At 36.5% G+C, this 20791-nt stretch overlaps 1 long non-coding RNA gene and 1 pseudogene across 2 annotated transcripts in view; one reads left to right on the top strand and one right to left on the bottom strand.

The window, feature by feature from the left end:
• The window catches only part of LOC308632630, a 209887-nt gene that overhangs the window by 153992 nt on the left and 35104 nt on the right, over nt 1-20791 (top strand). The gene's annotated exons all lie outside the window — the stretch shown is intronic.
• On the bottom strand, nt 16708-17351 carry LOC308640773 (UPF0711 protein C18orf21 homolog; annotated as a pseudogene). The gene has a single exon. The product of its transcript is annotated as a UPF0711 protein C18orf21 homolog (transcript).

Here is a 20791-nt window from a genome sequence, read left to right on the forward strand (position 1 = left end):
GTGAAACACTGGTGTGGCAGGCATTGGGGTACTGTGTATCAGGAAACCCTAAAAGTTCCACCTCCTGTAACTTTGAAGGAAATGGTGAAAATATCTCCCCAAATTTAATTATAGTATTATTTGTAGATACACTATTATGATAATGAGAAATTAGAAATAACCTCAATGTTCAATAATAGGGTATTGATTAAATGAATCAATACACATCTATGAAATGCTATAGAGCCAATTAAAAAAAACTGTGTTATAAAACAATTCATGGAAAGATGACAGGTTTCACAATAAATGTGCCAGGTACTGAGATATTGATGTACTTTGCCCTCTTTGTAGTCCTTCAGGCCCTAGTGTGGCAGAAGGTGTCACCAGCACAAATGTCTCAAACTGCAAGCTATCTCTTCTTCTAACCCAAGAATAACAAATTTCTAATTTGCAAAATGTAAGCCATGAATTAAAAAAAAAGTGTTCAGAAAATTCTAAAACATATTGCATGAAAAAAAAAGATTGTGAAGTACTATTGCATTGAGTTTTGACGCACACTCAAATGTCTAGGAAATATTCTCTGCCTATATCTGAAGAATGGGATTATAAGTGATTTTTTTATTTTCATATTTTTGTTCATCTTTGTTTCTCTTTTGTAATGAAAGTATTATTTAATAATATAATAGTAATAATTTTAATGCTCCTATTGGTCTTAATATGCTTTGTTTGATTCTCAGAAAAACTCATGAAGTAGTCACTGCAATTATTATTTCCACTGTGTAAGTGTTATTTTTAAATTCTAAAATTGAAACTAGTAGGGACTAGACAAGTTGATGCAGGCAGAACAGAAAAGGTGGAAATGAGATGTATCTGAAAGATACAAATAAGAAAATGTAATAACTAATTGTCTATAGGAATGACACCATCAGGACAATGCCCCAAAACAGAATCATGGAAGTACAAGAACTGGCAAGGATCTTTAGGATAAATTTAGAGGAATGATTAATTTTTAAGAAGAAGCTGAGTTTGGCTCTTTTTTATTTTCCCCCTGGTTCTTGGGATTAAACCAGAGCCTCTATAGTACCAGGCAAACACTCTGCCACGGAGCTACATCCCCAGTCCCTGTTTCAAGGAGATGACGAGATATGTTGCTAGAAATATCCAAATGATTGCTGGAACTCAGGCAAGAGGGGAAACCTAAAGGTGTAGCAGGATAAGCAACTGCAAAAAAACTATAGATAGAGCTGAGTAGGTGAATTGATTGTCCTGGGAAGAAAATGTGGAGAGAAAAGCTCTTACTCAACAGAACTCCCATGGACCTGACTTCTGTACGTGGAATGATGATAGAATGAAATTCCAAGAATCCTTGTGTGTGGATAAATGTCCTCAATGGATGATATGTTCAAACAGTTCTCTTTAGTGTTCTTTCTTAGATTAGAGATTACTGAGTTTAAAAACAAAGTTTAGGGCTTGGGGTGTTGTTCATGGTGGAGTGTTTGCCTAGCATGCATAAGATCCTAGGTTAAACCCCCAGCACCACAAAAGAAAAGTTAAATAAAGAAAATATTTAGTAAACTTCTAGGGCACATGTCAGTGATCAGGGCCCTAGAAGACAGGATAAGGTGTGAAAGATGCACTAACTACTTAAAGATGTGATGAGAAATTGATAAGGTGCCACTGAATCATGACAATGTATAGTAGTACATTGTGTTTAGGATGTGGAGAGGGATCAAGCTACAAAAAACAAAAGGCTTCTGCCCAGTTACAAATACATTAAGCAAAGATCTAAAAGTCTCAGAGAGCAACAACTTGAAAAGGAATGTGCTGTATGTGTTTCTGCTGGCACATACAAAATAGTTTTTAGAAAAGTATTTTCTTTTTTTTTGGCAGTAGAAAGGCATATGTGTAATAATGAAATCACCTTTCATATTTGGCATTAATAAGAAATATATTAAAATGTAATAATGTATTTCTCCTCAGGGTTTCTCTTTTAAAAGAGTTCAAAGTTACTAAATAGAAAGAATACATCAAAGAAAAAGAGTACATGACTATAAAAATGTACTTCTGAGGAAAAGCTAGTGAATAATATTATTTACTTTTGAATTCAAAAGACCCGGGATAATTTAACAAGGATCGGGATTATAATTTATGGAAGATTGTTATACAGATTTTTTTTTTAATATTTATTGCAATTAGAATGATAGGAAATAATTTGAAGCTACTAATGAAAACCCCACTAAATGTATATTTGCATGTGTATCCATGCTCACACAGGCCTTGAGATCCCACATACACACATGTATTTGTCTGAAGAGCATGCAAAAGAACATAATAGTTATTATTTCTATGCAGTAGGATTGTACATATTTTTGTTTCTTATCTACATCTTCTTCTAATTATCTATAATAAACAATTAAATATTTGTGCAGTAAGGAAAACAAGTTATTTTCCTTTAGAAACATTTCAAGAAATTAAGATGTTGCTCTGTTGTCCCTTCTATCATGACCTCTAATTTGTTGAACTTATTTTTCATAAGGTTCTGAACAGTAACAGCATTGGTACCCTATTATCTTTCTCAGAAGCTAGTGAAAAATAATCACCTTTCAGACAAGATCATTGTTTTGCCAGGAAGAATTGAAGAAGTCTCACTTTCTGAGGCAGTGGATGTGATTGTCTTTGAACCAATGGGAATCAAGCTGTTCAAAGAAAGGATGCTAGAGAGTTACTATCACTCCAGGAAAGGTTAAAATCAAATGGCCAGGTGGCTGATTCCTGAGTTAGAGGCTAACACCTGCAGAAAAAATTTCTGCTCATCTTCCCTAAATTTGCTTCTATACAGGAAAATAAAAAGTACTTTTTATTACACTCAATTATTTTTACTTTCTCAACTTAACTCTTTCATAACACATTAGCTAGTCTCTAGTTATAAGGACACAGGTGTGCTTCATATTATTCAATATGGTGCGGATGGCAGGTTCAGCGATCTCTCAGGATAACCCTTGTACTTTTGCCTTTGCTTTCCTCTTCCATATAATGATGTTTTATTATATACAATCTCTAAAGTTCTTTCAATTATTGGCCTTCTGGAAGGTAAGAAATTCTTTGGGGTCTGTTTGTTCTTTTAGACATAACCTTTCCTTACTGTTTTTCATCTTCCCTGTGATCACTGAAAATAATTAAGATAATATTATAGAAGTCTTCATTATTCATGGTTTAATTTTCCAAGGCCTTAGATACTCATGGTCAGCTAGGGTCTGAAAATACTTAGTGGAAAATTCCAAAAATAAATAATTCACAAGTTTTAAATTGTGCATAATTCCAAGTATTATGATGAAGTCTTGTGCTACCCCCCATCCTGCCCAAGATGTGAACCACCCCTTTGTCTAGTGTAACTACACTATGTACATAACCCACCCGTTAGTCATTTAGTAGTTGTCTTGTATAACCAATCAATTGTTGCAGTATTGCAGTGCTTGGGATCAAATGATCCTTGTATGGTAGCCTAATGGTATATCATAATGTCCATGTCATTAACCTCATTTCATCTCATCAGGTAAGCATTGTGTCATTTCACATTAACATAAGAAGAAGGATGAATACAGTCTAATAAGATATTTTGAGATACAATGGCAGAGAAAAAATAGTCATATAACTTGTTTACATTATATTGTTATAATTGTTCTAGTTTATAGTTATTGTTAATTCTTAACTGTGCCTAATTTATAAACTAATTATAGGAAAAATCATAGCAAATGTAGGGTTTTGTTCTTTCAATGGTCTAAGGCATCTGATGAGGGTCTTGCAACATACCCATGAGGATAAGGGGGGGCACCACTGTAAATCTAGTATTCTATTTGTGCTTAACTGAGTGATTGCATGTGCTAAGATTTTGAATAACAATATCTTTGCAAAGTCTGAATAATGGATGGTTGCAATTGACATGAGTGGTTAGCAGGGTAGTTCTCAGTAATTGTGCTTTCTTCTCCAGGGGACATTTCAATGTCTAGAAATATTTTCAGTTACAATGACAGCAGGGATTGGAGTACTGGCATCTAGTGAATAGAATCCCTTCAATGAACAGAACAGACCTTTACATGTAGAAGTACCCAGCCCCAAATGTCAACAGTGTACAATTGAGACCTGGATTAGAAGGAGGAAATATTTTAAAAAAGGAAAACTGAGATTCAAAGAGGGAAGGTAACTTGTCAAAAACAGATACATAATAAGTGACAGAAGGGATTTGAACCCAGGCTAGTACCGAATTCCACACTTCAGACTTCTCTGAACACTTTCTACTTTTCACCAAGAAAGTGGACATGTTCCAGCAGTGTGTTTTTTCAATTCATGCATAGAAGAAAACCGCCCAATTTTAAAAGTGGCTTCTCTCAGGAGTGTTTTGGGTCCTTACTCTAGTTTTACATACTTTAAATTACCAGGATTGTGTCTCTCTATCTTGATATTCAATGAAGACAAAATAGTAAACAATAATGCAACTTATACACACCAAGTAAAAGGATATGCCGATAAGTGACATGAGTAAAATTTGAAACGCATCTGTAATTTCTTACATGTTTCAAGATTTAGGAGTTCAGAAATAGGCACTGAAAAAAAAAAACCTATGTGAAAATAAATCAATAAGCTCAGGCAAAGAATCCCTAACGTCAAGAACTGCATTGGCAATGCTGCTGTAAAGCAGCCTGGAATGATCTTGGAAGTCTTGTGTTCATGTGATTAAATTGAACTGTTGGAAATGAAAGTAAGAAAGAAAGCAGCTTAGGTTTCCTCTTCGATGTCCCCAGGAAAAATATTTATGTTTTTTTCCTATATATTTTTAGATGGTTAGGTGCTTTTGTTATGATGAAATTTTAAAATATAATTAATGAATGTGTAGCTATTGAGCCTCTTTTAAGCTGAATATTTAGAGTTAGTATCTGGGTATCCTTTCCCCCAGATACTAACTCTAAATACTTGAAATAGATATGAAGTTTCATACTGGGTTACGTATCTTTAAAAGTGGAAATGAATACTGATTTTATTGGCATTCTAACCTGTGTGATCCTGAGGGAAGGGTGATTGATTTTTTTAAAATTATTTTTTATTTTCTATCAAAATAAGACATAGTTTAAAACATCAAATAATAATAAAAAGGCTTATAATGAAAATAGTAGCCCTCTGTTGCACTTTTTTTTTCCCTTGGACTGTTCCCCACGGGAACTACTTCCAATTCTATTTGCTGTTTATTCTAGTGTGTGCCTACATTTTCCTGTATAAAATTATATTTTGTTATCTTTACACTCTGTGCTTGAGAATTTAGCTGTCATACATAGCAGCTCCTTCCCTTCTTGATGTACCCTCCCTGCCTTCATTCTCTCAATATATTTATACTGGTCCTCAATCCCTTCTCCAAACCCTTGGGGCCAAATGCATTTCAGAATTCAAAATCTGGAGGACTTCAAAAAGTTAATATGTTCATAGACCATATTAAGATGTATTACTTAACACCCCCAGAGGGATCTGAGGCAACACTCCATAATGAAACACATTATATTTCTGCAACAAAACATATGAATATTGATAGCAAGTGGGATAAATAAGGGCTGTAAATAGACTCATGTCAATTCAGATCACATTTTGCCATCGAATGATGTAGCTTTAATCTTAAAAAGTCTATTGCTTTTCATAGCTCTTCTAGATTTCAGAATTTAGAATAAGGGAAAATAGAACTAGATCATCATTTGGTTAAGTCAATAACCAGTGTTTACATTATATTGATGCAATATAATATAATGAAAAGGTTATTCTGTGCTAAGTTAGGTGGTATAGAAAGAAGATGCCCTAGGATTTTATTTAATTTCTCATATAATTTTTTTCTGGAGTTTTCCTGAACTCATGGATGTTTCCATGCTCCAGTGGACCTGACAGGTGCTCATCGGTATTTGTCCTGTGAATGCCTTCCTCTAGCAAACCTCTGTCCTGTAGAACACATGCACTGATTACTCCCCAGCCCTGTCACTGGGCTGCTGTGCTTTGACTCTCCATCATCAATCTTTCATCTTCCTTTCTTGTTTTGCAACATCTCTTCAGCAAAGAATGTTCTCTAGCAGCTTCTGGGAAAGGGTGCTTGAGAACTTGCTTTGTATCAAGCCTTTATATCATTAGACTAGGTTGAAAATTTCACTTGAAGACAATTTTTATTCAGTATTTTCAAGACTTTTGTCTGTTTGCTTGCTTGTTTCTGACTTCTAATATTGTGGTTTGAGAAGTCCAACACCATTCCAGCTCCTAACACTTTCATGTTCCCTGATTTTCTCGGGATGATTTTGGTACCTTCTCTGTATTTCTAGTGTTCTTGGTATGAATCTTTTTTTAGATTCCTGTGCTGAGCATTCACAGTGAACATGCTTAATCAAAAGACTCACTGTTTTTCAGCTTTTGGAAGTTTTTTTAAAAAAATGTTTTACTTTTGGTGATTTTCTCCTATCCATTTATTCTGATATTCTTAGAATTCCTGTTAGGGTTGGAGTTCACAATGTCCTTCACTAAAGCTACCTATGGACATAAGCAGTGACACATGTCACTTTCCAGGGTAACATCCTCCTATCTTAAAATTGAAAAACCACTAAGCATTTGTTAGTGTTTTGACACCAGTGTGTGATGTGTGGATGGGGAATGATGTTATAATCATGCTTTGGCTTATACCCCCTCTGAAAATGCCCTAAATAAGATGATCTGTTCTATTTTAGCAGACATAGAGGGAAGCACAGTTAAAGTATACCATATTGACTGTAAGGTGACACTCTACTCCCTGGGTTTTATTCTTCCACTTATTAGCTCTGTGAACTTGGCTGAACACTTGAGTTTCACTATTTCTTCATTTCCTCATTTATAGAATAGATACAATAATAGAACTTATATTCTTATGAAGATTAAATGCATGAATGCTTGGAAAGTCTATAGAGAAGGGTATGGCAGAAATTCAGGTAATATTGTTGTTACTTTATGGCTTCATCTCTGGTTTTCCTAGGCTACCCTCATTTCTGAAATAGAGTTAACTACTAATCATTCTTTCATGTGCAACTCAGGAAGTGTCCATGAAAAATATTCTCCCTAAAATTATAAGAATAGTAATGTCATCATGAGGTGTACCTGCTCGGAAAGGACTGACTTCAGGCTTGCCAGGCTAGATGCTCATTTATCTTCTAAGAACTTCCTTTTCCTGTCGTGCCTGTAGATGCCAAGAACAAAGCACAGAGGAGAACTTCCCAGAGTGGAGGATGGCAAGCATCCATGTAAGCATGAACTCTAACAACACTCAAGAAGATCGTGGTGGGTCACAGTCTCAGAGTGGGAATAAGTGTAATAGGAGGGTGGGATTTTGATTTTTTTCAAAGTTGAGTTTTTTTTACAACAAGTAAGAGAATTAATAAATAAGTAAAACGAAGCTCCCAGAATTCCAAGCTTAGGACCTATTAGGAAAGAAGTCAGTAGCTGAGAAGGCAGGTTAGGAATGCCAGGTTAAACATCTTACCAATGATAAAAAGCTTTTAACATCATATAGCTTTAAAAATTCATATATATAAATTTTTCTTGGCAGTGTAGGGATTGAACCTAGAGCCTCACACATGCTAGGCAAACACCCTACCACTGAGCTACATTCCCAGCCCCCTAGCTTTTTTTATCCTTGCTTTAAGGCAAAATTATATTTTATTCTGTTGTGTAACAACTGAAATAAAATTAAAGAACATAATGAGTCACAGAAAGCAGGTGAGTGTACCCTTCAGTCAGAAGACAATAGAAGTTGAATTCTGGGTCTTTTGTCTTTTGCTCATTAGGGAGACATTCCTGACATTCAGTGACATGTACTTGGTCCCTTTTTCTAATAAGAAATTCTCTACATGGAATACTTCAGAGCCAACTTTGGTAAGGTTCTCTTCCCTTTCCTTTCTTTACTTTTGAGTAAATCAGAGTTATTAAAATGACTGATATTTTGGGTTAGATGATTTGAAGGAAGGGTTGTCCTGTACATTGCATGACATTTAGCAGCACACCTGGCTTTTAGCTCTTAGATGACAGTAGCATCTTCTCTCCAGAATTCTGACAGTGTCTCCAGACATTGCCAAATGGTCCCCTTCGAGGGCAAAATCACTGCTAGTTGAGAACCACTGCTCACAAATCAGAAATGACAAATCAAGGAACTGCTTATACAACATCAAACATTCAAAACCCTCCCTGTACTAAAGTGATGTCATCCTCCCCAGACCACTTGTTCCACTTTTCATCATCTGTTCCTTTGACTCAGGCTGTGGCTTCTGTTAAAATACGCCTTTTACCGGGACCATATCCATCAAGTACAACTCAGTATAAATGAGGGGAACCAGTGTCCTTTGGAGTTTTCCCAAATCTTTTTTTCCCAAGTCTTTTTGGATTTGGCTCCAAACCTTCCATCAATTAAAAACTGAAATGTCTTCCCTCCTGGAAGCCCTTAATCATATTTCTCACTTCATTGTTCCCTCTGGAATTTACTGCTACCTTCCATATTATGTCTGTCTCCAAGAATGGCAATTTTGTTTGCTGTCACATCTCCATCATCTAGTCAATACACTTTGCTGACTAGTAGATAAATAAATAGATTGATTGTAATAATTTCTATCTATTAAGATTTTCTTCAGAATTTCCAGTTTTCCTGGTAATTTTCTTTCTGATGGCTTTCACAACAGGGACTTTGAATTTTTCATGTAAATAGATCCACCAGTATTTTCATTTATTGTTTCTTTCTTGTCCTTTATTTTGAAAAGGGTTTTTCCACTCTACATCTGGTGTTAAGTTCTTCTACTACTTTTATATTTTCACTTAAATTTTTTTAAAATGTGCATCTAACTCTAGAATTCATCTTAGTATACAGTGTGATAAGTATTTAACTTTATTTCTTCCAAATAACAAATCCTGGTAGACCAGGTTACTACATTCTGATGCTAATAGCAGTTGCCTACAAAATTATTAATTTTATTTCCTTATGTGCTACTAATTCTTTGGCTCTCTTCAAGTAAAATTCTGGAAAGTACCTCCTGAGGGTAAGGGTCAGTTGTGAAGAATCATCATTCCTACCTCCAAACTTTCTGTTTATGATGGGCACCATCAGCATTATTGAAAGTAATTGGCTCAAGGGTTTTGTACAAATACAATTTTTTTTAATAAATAAAATTTTAAAAGGATTCCCATATCAAGAAAAGCACAGACATAGGATCAATTAAAAGGAGTAACCAAATGTTATCAGGAAATCTGAAATTGAACGAGATTGTCTTATATATTCCAGTTTAAGAACAGAAAAGCACCAACAAAATAGGCAAGACTTGCTTCGCGCAGTGGCACATGCCTATAATCCTAGGGACTCAGGAGGCTGAGGCAGGAGGATTGAGAGTTCAAAGTCAGCCTCAGCAAAAGCAAGATGCTAAGCAACTCAGTGAGGCCCTTTCTCTAAATAAAATACAAAATAGGGCTGGGGATGTGGCTCAGTGATTGAGTGCTCTGAGTTCAATCCCCTCCCTGTAATTTTTAGGCACACAAATTGCCTCTCCCACCCCTCCCCCACACCCCCCCCAAAATAGGAAAGACTTAAGAACTGGATAAATTAGGCTATAAAGCCAGACTGAACAATGTTCAATTCTTGGTTTTGTCATTCCAACCGTAAAATCTTAGCCAAGATAATTTAATCTCTCTGAGACATGATTTCCTTATCCATAAATTGAAGATGATAATCTCCCCCACCTGAAGATGGGGAAGTTCCAGTTTTAGGGATGGGCTCTCTATTTGTGGCTTTCCTACCTTAATAGTCCTTTCTTCCCGAGTCAGGTTACCATAATAAGGCTTCTATCAGACTCTGAATATATTAGTCTGAATTATATATTCAGGGACTGGGAACATAACCATAGGGTTGATATGAGACCACTGAATACTGACATGGATTTTGTTCAAACCTCCATTTGTTACCTGTTCTCCATGAGCCTTCACTTACTATTCTATTTTTCTAGTTTTCCAGTATCACTATCAGCTCAGACTTATTATATAACTTTCCTCAAAAAATCTACATTTTCTCCTTTCCCCCATCATAGTTGCCCTGAAATAGAAACCCAGGTCTATCTGGAGAAGGATGTTCTTGTGGTGGCACAGTAAGTCCTTCCTCAAGGGACCGGGTCTCTACTTCAGTCATAGACCAGTGGTCTCTGGGTTCATAAATCACTTGTATCTGGGAATGGGTTGAGAAACCTAACCTTTCCACTGTGAAATATGATGTCATCCTTCTGCTAACCAGCTATTAATTTTTGTTGTTATGCAAATTGAACACTATCTTAGTTGACTGTTAATCTGCTTCACCTCTCTGGTAACGCTAAGACCTATTGTTAACTACCACAGATCCCTGTGGATTAAGGTGCCCTGATTGCTACTCTACTCATACTGCTCAACACAGTAATTATTGCCATTCTTGCCTGTGACAGTTAATTACTGCTTTGCTGCTTTTGACATTCTAAAATTCCTTCCAATTGTGATCATTAGGAGCATAATTTAATGGCAGCACAACCTTCTGCCATCTTTGTTCTTTAAGAACAGCCATCCTAAGCTTCTCAAAGATGCCACTCTTCTCTCACTTGTCCATTCACTCTTACCTTTGGGAAAGGAAGGTTTCCTGGGCTTTATATAAACTGTGAAGATTGCCAGGTGGAATATTCTTAGGTCTCCCATAGTCAAACAACCTAGCACTTCCACCTCTCCGAGCCTTCTGATCCCTTCCTCAATATTGTACTGCAGAAGTAGAGTCATCATCTCACTGACTACAGGCCATCTTGATGACCAAGCTTCAAAGCAACATCCCAGCAGACTATAAGGACCAATTCCTGGTCATTCCCTGAAACATTGAATCCTATGAGAGGACCATGTCAATGAATCTTGTCCTGCCTTATAGTCTACCTTCCTAGTCTTGCACTTTTACAATCCACTCTCATAAAATCTTCCCTGATTCTTTGTGGAAACTATTATCTAGCTTCTGTAATTTTTAGGCACACAAATTGCCTTCTCCTGGAATAAGAATCATATTTATTGTTCAGACTATGCTTGTGTTATCAGCTCAACAACAGTGAGGAGCTAAGCCTAGAGGCAATGGGTAACAGCGAGGCAGAACTGGAGGAGAACAAAATCATCTCCCTAGGCATAAGCTTGAGGAGAAGTTATACAGTGTCCAGGCAAGTTCTTCTCTAGCAAGAAGGTAGAGAATTCTACTTCTATTAACCTATAGGATTCAGGAGAATGGGAAAGTGATTTCCAAGATTCTCTGGTCTTGTCCCCCCAACTATCCCACTCCAGGTCTTAAGACGCTTTTCTTTCCCTGTCAGGTCTTCACCTTTGATACAAAACACCTCTCAAGGTTGTACATTTAGTTTCCTTTGTGGGGCTTCTACTGTTTCTGTTTTCCTGTCTTGTTTGGAGTATAGGATGGGTCAGTTTCATTGCCAAGGATGTGACTTTTGACTGTCAAATTACCTGACTTTCAGCACAGTAGGTCTTGAAGCATTAAGGAGATAGAAATTTCTTTAAATTCTGCTAGAGAGGTGCTCTGAATTTGTGTGTCTTAAATTGAGGGTTGGATGCTCTGAGATTATAACTGTCTTTTTGTGACATTTCCAATGCTGTTAGAAAGGCTTGCCTACTCCTCAGTCCATGAAATTATCATTGCCCCAAACTTCAAGCAAAGCCACCACATTACCTAAAGTTTCGCCTTTCACCTTTCCAGCATCCTAATTAACCATCAGCAAGAGCATTAGAAATGGTGATGAATCTAGTGGATGATTATCACTGCCCACTTACCACCTAAAATGAGGCAATGTCATTAAACTGATAAGCAATGCCATCTTGAGGGTCTGCATTCTAGGACCATGGCTAAAATATCGATAGTCTTAGCTTGAGTGTTCCAGGAAGCAGGGTATTAGGCAAAATTTATAAGCTATCACCTTACTAAGGAACACCATCCCAGTAAAACACGAATAATGATAAGAGTGAGGCAGGGAAGAAAGAAAAGCTAGTGTAAGTATGTTACCAAGCTGACCTCCACATGGTATCAGGTAACAAGAGATTACTTGATATCTCAAGACCATTGTAAAGAGGTTAAATGAACTTCATCTCAGGACAGTACGCATAGAGTAGGGGAGAAAAAAATGCTGACTCTTATCTCCCCAGTGATCAATGTTAATACCTCAGGAATGAATTAGCCTGCACTTCTGCGTTTTGCATGTGTAGAGACCAAATGGATGTCATGTCTGATGCCCAGAGTTAACAGGGATGCCCCGGGCAAGAACAGAGAGGTATTATTGAGTTATACCCATGTAAGGCCAGATAAGCCTGCACCTTGGCACCATTGGAACAGAACATATGACTGAGGGTTCTAGTCAGATAAGACCTGAGCCATCTGAGGTGACACCAAACAAATCCATTCAAAGTGTTATGAGTAGGGTGGTATGCATCCGTCATCCATGACAAGGGCAGAGCCAATTGAAGGCTATCAGGGATGCCAGTGGTGAATGGCCTGTGGTCAATTGTTCTTTACAGAAACCAGAATTCTGTGCTTGTAAAGGATAAGGGAAGGTAAATAAATATAGGCAGAGTTTTGCCACAGGCAATAAAAGCCTTATTCCTTTCTACTCTAAGTCTCTGGAATGCCTTGTTGACCATGGTACTGTTGAGAAATATTTCTTTAAAGAAAATGTATTGAACTGAAGGGACAAGTTACTGAGTTTTGTGAAAATTATGGATAGTTTGTTCGTAGGCTAATTCTGCCCCAACTCTGAATTCTCTGCTAAAATTTCTTTTATAGAGATCAAATCTTAGCCTTTTAGTCTTTTCCCAGAATATATTTGGTCCTGATAATCACTGGGTCAGAGAAATACTGTGCAGATCAAGTAAAACATCTCAAATTAGAATGTGATAAAACCAAATTTTTATCAAAAGTCAAGAGTACGGGACAAAGTGTCACAGAGAAAGAACTTTTGCAAGGATACTACTAAGACGGAAGCAATCATATTTGGACCCTCATGTGCCCCTATAATTGTATATTTTCCATGATACTTCAGGCTAGAATCACCCTTCAACTGTCTATTTTTCATTCTTGATATTTCCTTTGCATTTCTGTTTATATCTACTGCTCAGGAATTCCATCGGGCTTTTACTCTCAGAATAAGCCTGATTCCTAGACTGACATTTAAAAACATTTATGACCTATGTCAAACTCCTGGCCCTTCCATACCATTCTGCATCTGGGCCCATACACATACATATCTGTATGGCCAAGTATGCAATATTTCAGTTTGCTGATCCACAGATGCCAGAGCTCTCCATGTCCAGACAGAATGGCCAAATCCTGCAGACATGTACCTCCCTGTCCCCTGACCTCCTTCTATAAACTCTTGGTTATAAAGTATAGTTCAGTTCTCATAGAATTAGGACTTAATCAACTAGACAGAGCTATTTTTTCAGAATTCTGTTCATAGTACATATACATGCAGACTCTTGTTTTATTGATTGATTTCAGTTAAAACACTTTGGTTATAAGTGATCAAATACCCAATAAAAGATGGTTTAAGAAAAACATTTTAACCAATATATCTGAAAGTTACGAGGGTAGATTCAGCTTCTCAGACACAAACTCATTTTTGGTCCTGGTCTCTTGTCTATTATTCAGCTCAGTTCTATTCTTTTTTCAATTTTTATATGACAGCAGAATGTATTACAATTCATATTACACAAATAGAGCACACATTTTTTATATCTCTGGTTGTATACAAAGTATATTCACACCAATTTGTGTCTTCATACATGTACTTTGGATAATGATGCCCATCATCTTTCACCATCATTTCTAACTCTACACCCCTCTCATCCCCACCCAACCCTCTGCTATATCTAGAGTTCATCTATTCCTCCCATGCCCCCCCATCCCCTATGAATCGGCCTTCTTATATTAGAGAAAACATCCAGCATTTGGTTTTTTAGGGATTGGCTGACTTCAATTAGCATTATTTTCTCTAACTCCATCCATTTACCTGCAAATTCCATGATTTTATTCTCTTTTAATGCTGAATAATATTTCATTGTGTGTGTATGTATATGTATGTGTGTGTATGTATGTGTATATATATCACAGTTTCTTTATTCATTCATCTATTCATGGCCATCCAGGTTGGTTCCACAGTTTAGCTATTGTGAATTGTGCTGCCATAAACAACGATGTGGCTGTGTTCCTGTAGTATGCTGTTAATTCCTTTGGATATAGACTGAGGAGAGGGATAGGTGAGTCAAATGGTGGTTCTATTCCCAATTTTCCAAGGAATCTCTATACTGCTTTCCATATTGGCTGCACCAATTTGCAGTCCCACCAGCAGTGCATGTGTATATCATGAAGACAAACAACAATATGTAAATACATATTGTTGTTTATATTCTTGATAGCTGCCATTCTGACTGGAGTGAGATGAAATCCTAAAGATGATTTTCATTTCTCTAATTGCTGGAGATGTTGGACATTTTTTCATATATTTGTTGACTGATAGTATATCGTCTTCTGAGAAGTGTCTGTTCAGGTCCCTAGCCCATTTATTGATTGGATTATTTGGTTTTGGGGTGCTTAGCTTATTGTGTTATTTATATACCCTAGATATTAGAGCTCTATCTAATATGTGGAGGGTTAAAATTTGCTCCCAAGATGTAGGCTCTCTATTCACCTCACAGATTGTTTCTTTTGCTGAGGAGAAACTTTTTAGTTTGAACCCATCCCATTTATTGATTCTTGATTTTAATTCTTGTGCTATGGGAGTCTTATTAAAGAAGTTGGGGCCTAATCTGACATGATGGAGATTAGGGCCTACGTTTTCTTCTATTAGATGCAGAGTCTCTGATTTAATTCCTAGGGCCTTCATCCACTTTGAGTTGAGTTTTGTGCATGGTGAGAGATAGGGGTTTAATTTCATTTTTGTTGCATATGAGTTTCCAGTTTTCCCATCACCATTTGTTGAAGATGCTATGTTATCTCCAATGCATGTTATTGGGACCTTTGTCTAATATAAGATAATTGTAATTTTGTGGATTAGTCTCTGTGTCCTCTATTCATTACCAGTCTGTTCTGGTGCCAATATCATGCTGTTTTTGTTACTATTGCTCTGTAGTATAGCTTAAGGTCTGCCACCTCTTTCACTCTTCGTGCTAAGGATTGTTTAACTATTCTGGGTCTCTTATTTTTCAAGATGAATTTCATGATTGCTTTTTCTATTTTTATGAGGAATGCCATTGGGGTTTTGATCAGAATTGCATTAAATCTGTATAGTGCTTTTGGTAGTATGGTCATTTTGATAATATTCTGCCTATCCAAGAGCAAGGTAGATCTTTCTATCTTCTAAGGTCTTCTTTGATTTCTTTCTTTAGAGTTCTGTAGTTTTCATTATATAGATCTTTCACCTCTTTTGTTAAGTTGATTCCCAAATATTTTATTTTAAGGCTATTGTAAATAAGATAGTTTTCCATTCTGAGGATTTGTCTGATATACAGAAATGCATTTGATTAATGTGTGTTGATTTTATATCCTGCTACATTGCTGAATTCATTTACTAATTATAGAAGTTTTCTGGTGGAATTTTTTGGGTCTTCTAGGTCTATCATCAGATAGTACCAATTTGAGTTTTTCTTTTCCTATGTGTATCCCTTTAATTTCTTTCATCTGTCTAATTGCTCTGGCCAGTGTTTTGAGAACTGTTAAATAAAAGTGGTGAAAGAGGGCATCCCTGTCTTGTATCATTTTTTAGAGGGAATGCCTTCAATTTTTCTCCATTTAGAATGATGTTGACCTGGGACTTAGCAAAGATAGCCTTTAAGATGTTGAGATATGTTCCTGTTATCCCTAGTTTTTCTACTGTTTTGAACATAAAGGGGTGCTGTATTTTGTCAAATGATTTTTCTGCTTCTGTTGAGATGATCACATGATTGTTATCTTTAAGTCTATTGATGTGATGAATTACATTTATTGATTTACATATGTTGAACCAACCTTGCATCCCTGGGATGAATCCCACTTGATCGTGGTGCACAATTTTTTGATTTGTTTTTGTATTCAATTTGCCAGAGTTTTATTGAGGATGTTTTGCATCTATATTCATTAAGGATATTGGTCTGAAGTTTTCCTTTTTTGATGTGTCTTTGCCTGGTTTTGGAATCAGGGTTATACTGGCCTCATAGAATGAGTTTGGAAGTGCTGCCTCTTTTTCTATTTCCTGAAGATTATTGGTATTAGTTCTTCTTTTAAGGTCTTGTAGAACTCGGTTGTGTATCTATCCAGACCTAGGCTTTTCTTGGTTGGTAGACTTTTTATAAGCTCTCAATGTTATTTTGAAAGAAAATGGCATAATGAAAACTGTTAAAACTAAAGGAGGAAAAAATACTATCATTCAATGTCCACATATATCCTTAGTATTTACAAGAAACTTTCATGTATTTTTTGATCCTCAATGGTCACCTGTGATGTTTTAGTTATTCACACTAATGAGATGTTTTCCCTATTACACTGAAGAATGCCAAGAAAAGTCTGCCTAATTTCCATGTATTCAAAGAATAAATAAGTTTTAAAAAACTTTTCATATTATTAACTTAGTTTTAGAAATTGTATTGGAAAAATTTCTTATTCTTAAAGTCCAAAAGACTTCATAGAGAGGATAAGAAATTTCTGAAGTCAACCTTTGAATTTTGGGGGGATTCATTCTGACTAAGCAATATTTTTAGTTGAGAAAAGTGTTTCTTTCCTTTTTTCACTCTCTTTGAGGAGCAAAGGGGTGTTGATCCTCCAGATGTAGGTGTTCTGACAATCAATGCTGGGATCTTGCCTTTGGAGCCAGGTATATTAGGGGTGAAGCTTGCAGAACTTGGAGACTGTCTCTCTGGTCTCTTGGGGATGAATTTGCTGGTAGGAGTGGTATGAGTACTCTTCAAAAAGCTTCTGCTTTTACCAAGATGTTTAACCGTTCTGTTGCATGTTTTACAAGTAATCAACAATACACTTTTGGAGTCTTTATACTTTTTGACTATTTTTGCTTCTTTAAAACTGAGCGTATTATTTCTTGCTTCTAAATTAAGAAGTTTCTGTATTCTGGATGTCAATGTGGCCTGTGTTTGAGATGCACTCTAGAGTTATCCAGAACCAACAGCTGGAAACAGTATGGACACAGTTCTTCAAAAGTGCTCTTGTCATCATGTGACAAACTATAGTCCCAGAGGAGATAGCGGGCCTGGTCCGGGCAGCTCTCAACTAGGCTTCACACCACAGCCTCCAAATAGTGCTTCTGCCTCATCTTCACTACCACTCCCTTGCTGCCAAGACCAAGCGAAAAAAGAACTGGTTGGCAGACTTTTTTTGTTTTAAAAAGATAGACTTTATTCAAAGAGAGAGAGAGAGAGAGAGAATATTTTTCAATATTTATTTTTTAGTTCTCAGCGGACACAACATCTTTATTTCATTTTTATGTAGTGCTGAGGATCAAACCCAGCGCCCCTCGCATGCCAGGCCAGCATGCTACCGCTTGAGTCACATCCCCAGCCCTGGTTGGCAGACTTTTGATGGCATCTTCTGTTTTGTAGCTTGAAATCAATCTGTTTAAATTGTGTACATCATCCTGATTCAATTTGGGCAAATCATATGACTCTAGAAATTTGTCAATGCCTTTGATATTTTCTATTTTATTGGAGTACAAGTTTTCAAATAATTTCTAATTATCTTCTGTATTTCTGTAGTGTCTGTTTTGATATTTCCTTTTTCATCCCATATGTTAGTAATTTGAGTTTTCTCTTTCCTTCTCTTCATTAGCATGGTTAAGGGTTTGTCAATTTTATTTATTTTTTCAAAGAATCAACTTTTTTGTACTATCAATTTTTTTAATTGTTTCTTTTGTTTCAATTGTATTGATTTCAGCTCTGACTTTAATTATTTCTTGTCTTCTACTGCTTTTGATCTAGATTTGTTCTTCTTTTTCTAGGGCTTTGAGATGCAATATTAAGTCATTTATTTTTTGACTTTTTCTTCTTTTAAGGAATGAACTCAATCCAATGAACTGTCCTCTTCCAACTGCCTTCATAGTCCCAGAGATTTTGATACGTTACATCTGTGTTCTCATTCACCTCTAATAATTTTTTAATCTCCTCCTTGATGTCTTCTGTGACCCATTGTTCATTCTCAGGAGCATATTTTTTAGTCTCCAAGTGATGGAGAAATTTTTATTTTTTATTTTGTCGTTGATTTCCAATTTCATTCCATTAGGATCTGATAAAATGCACGTTAGTATCTCTACTTTTTTAATTATTTGCTTACAGTTGCTTTGTGGCATAATATATGGTCTATTTTAGAGAAGAATCCATGTGCTGCTGAGAAGAAAGTGAATTTGCTCATTGAAGGATGAAATATTCTATACGTGTCAGTTAAGTCTAAGCTATTGATTATATTATGAGTTCTATGCTTTCTTTGTTCAGCTTTTGTTTGGAAGATTTATCCAGTGATGAAAGAGGTATGTTAAATCACCCAGAATTATTGTGTTGTTGTCTATTTGAGTCTTCAACTTGAGAAGAGTTTGCTTGATGAACATAGACACTTAATTATTTGGGGCATATATATTTATAATTGTTAAGCCTTGTTGGTGTATGATTTCCTTGAACAGTATGTAGTGTCCTTCTTTATCCCTTTTGATTAACTTTAGCTTGAAGTCTACTTTATTTGATATGAGGATGAAAACCCTTGCTTGCTTCCACAGTTTATGTGAGTGGAATGATTTTTCCCAACCCTTCACCTTCAGTCTGTGGATGTCTTCCTATGAGATGAGTCTCTTGGAGGCAGCATATTTTTGGATCTTTTTTGTTTTTGTTTTAGTTTAGTTTTGTTTTGTTTTTGATCCAATCTGCCAATCTATGTCTTTTGATTAGTGAGTTTGGGCCATTAACATTCAAGGTTATTATTGAGACATGATTTGTATTCCCAGTCATTTTTGCTTATTTTTGGTATTTAACATGACTTGGTTTCTCCTCTGATTAGATTTCCTTTTAGTGGAATACCTCCCTCTGCTAAGTTTCACCATTGCTTTTTAGTTTCTCTTCATAGAATATTTTTCTGAGGATGTTCTGTAGTATAGGCTTTCTAGTTGTAAATTCTTTTAACTTTTGTTTATCATGGAAGATTTTTATTTCATCATCAAATCTAAAACTTGGTTTTGCTGGATATAAGATTCTTGGTTGGCATTCATTTTCTTTCAGAGCTTGGTATATGTTGTTCCATGATCTCCTGGCTTTGAAGGTCTGGGTTGAAAAATCTGCTGAGATACGAATTGGTCTCCCCCTATATCTGATTTCTCTTTCTTGTAACTTTTAAGATTCTCTTATTCTGTATGCTACATTTTCATTATAATGTGTCTTGGAGTAGATCTGTTGTAATTTTGTACATTTGATGTCCTGTAAGCCTCTTGTATTTGATTTTCCAATTCGTTCTTCATGCTTGGGAAATTTTCTGATATTATCTCATTGAAGAGATTGTGCATTCCTTTGATTTAAAACTCTGTGCCTTCCTCTATCCCAATAACTCTTAGATTTGGTCTTTTGATGCTGTCCATAATTCTTGGATGTTCTGTTCATGGTTTCTTATTATCTTCACTGTGTGATCAACTTTATTTTCCAGTTTGTATACTTTGTCTTCATTATCTGACGTTCTTTCTTCCAAGTGATCTAGTCCGTTGGTTATGCTTTCTATTAAGTTTTTATTTGGTTTATTGTTTCCTTCAATTAAAAGATTTCTGACTGGGTTTTTTTTTTCAGAGTCTCTATTTCTTTCTTGAAGTAATCTTTTGCTCCCTGTATTTGCTTTCTTATCACTTTGTTGGAATGATCAATTTTTGCCTGTTTTTGATCCTTTAGGTCATTCTTTAATTCACAAATCATTTAAATTATGAATCTTCTGAACTTCTTCTCTGATATCTCATCAACTTTTCTGTCCATGTGTTCTGTTAACTGTAGTGTCCTGATTTGTTTGGGGCACTTTCCTCCCTTGTTTTTTCATATTGTTTATGTGTCTTCCTTTCTTGCAGTGTGGTTCTGAGATATTACAGTTTCTACCCTATGTTCTTGTAGTACTCGTGCAGATTGCCTGTACCTGACCTTGGTGGTGGGCTTCCAGACCCTGCTGGTGTCCCTCAATGTATGCTACTGGAACTAAAGGTGGTGATGTCAATAGCAGAGGTAACTTGAGATAATAGTGGAGGTGCCCCAAGATGGATGCAATGTCTTACAGAGATGGGGCTGAAAAGGTGGTCCTTACATTGTCTTTGGGATGCCTGCTCTGAGATGCAGCTGCTTCTAAGTCATGTCTGTTGTCAAAAAGGTAGGGGCTACTGCATGGAAGGCTATGGCAATGACTGCAGTGTCCCAAGATGGTTGTGGGTTAGGCTTGGGCTCCCAGATGGGGGAAGTGTGGGGGAGGAGAACTTGGACCTACCCTGGGCCTGGGTCATGAGAAAGTTGATGAGGGCAGATCTGGTCCAGGACTGACCTCCCGAGGTAGTCTGTTGGTCAGAAGGGTTAATCCTGTGCTAGAGGCTGGGCTCTGGCTGATGTCTGCAGGTGGCAGGATGGACCCGGGCCGACTGTGAGCCTGGGTCCCATGCAGGTCGGTGTGGGCAGATCTGGGCCAGTCCTGACCTCACATAGTAGTCTGCTGGCTGGAAGAAGTGGTCCTTTGCCAGAGGCTGGGCTCCACCAG

This window comes from Spermophilus citellus, assembly GCF_964194105.1.
Source record: "Spermophilus citellus genome assembly, chromosome: 2".
In the NCBI taxonomy this organism is placed as follows: Eukaryota; Metazoa; Chordata; class Mammalia; order Rodentia; family Sciuridae; genus Spermophilus; species Spermophilus citellus.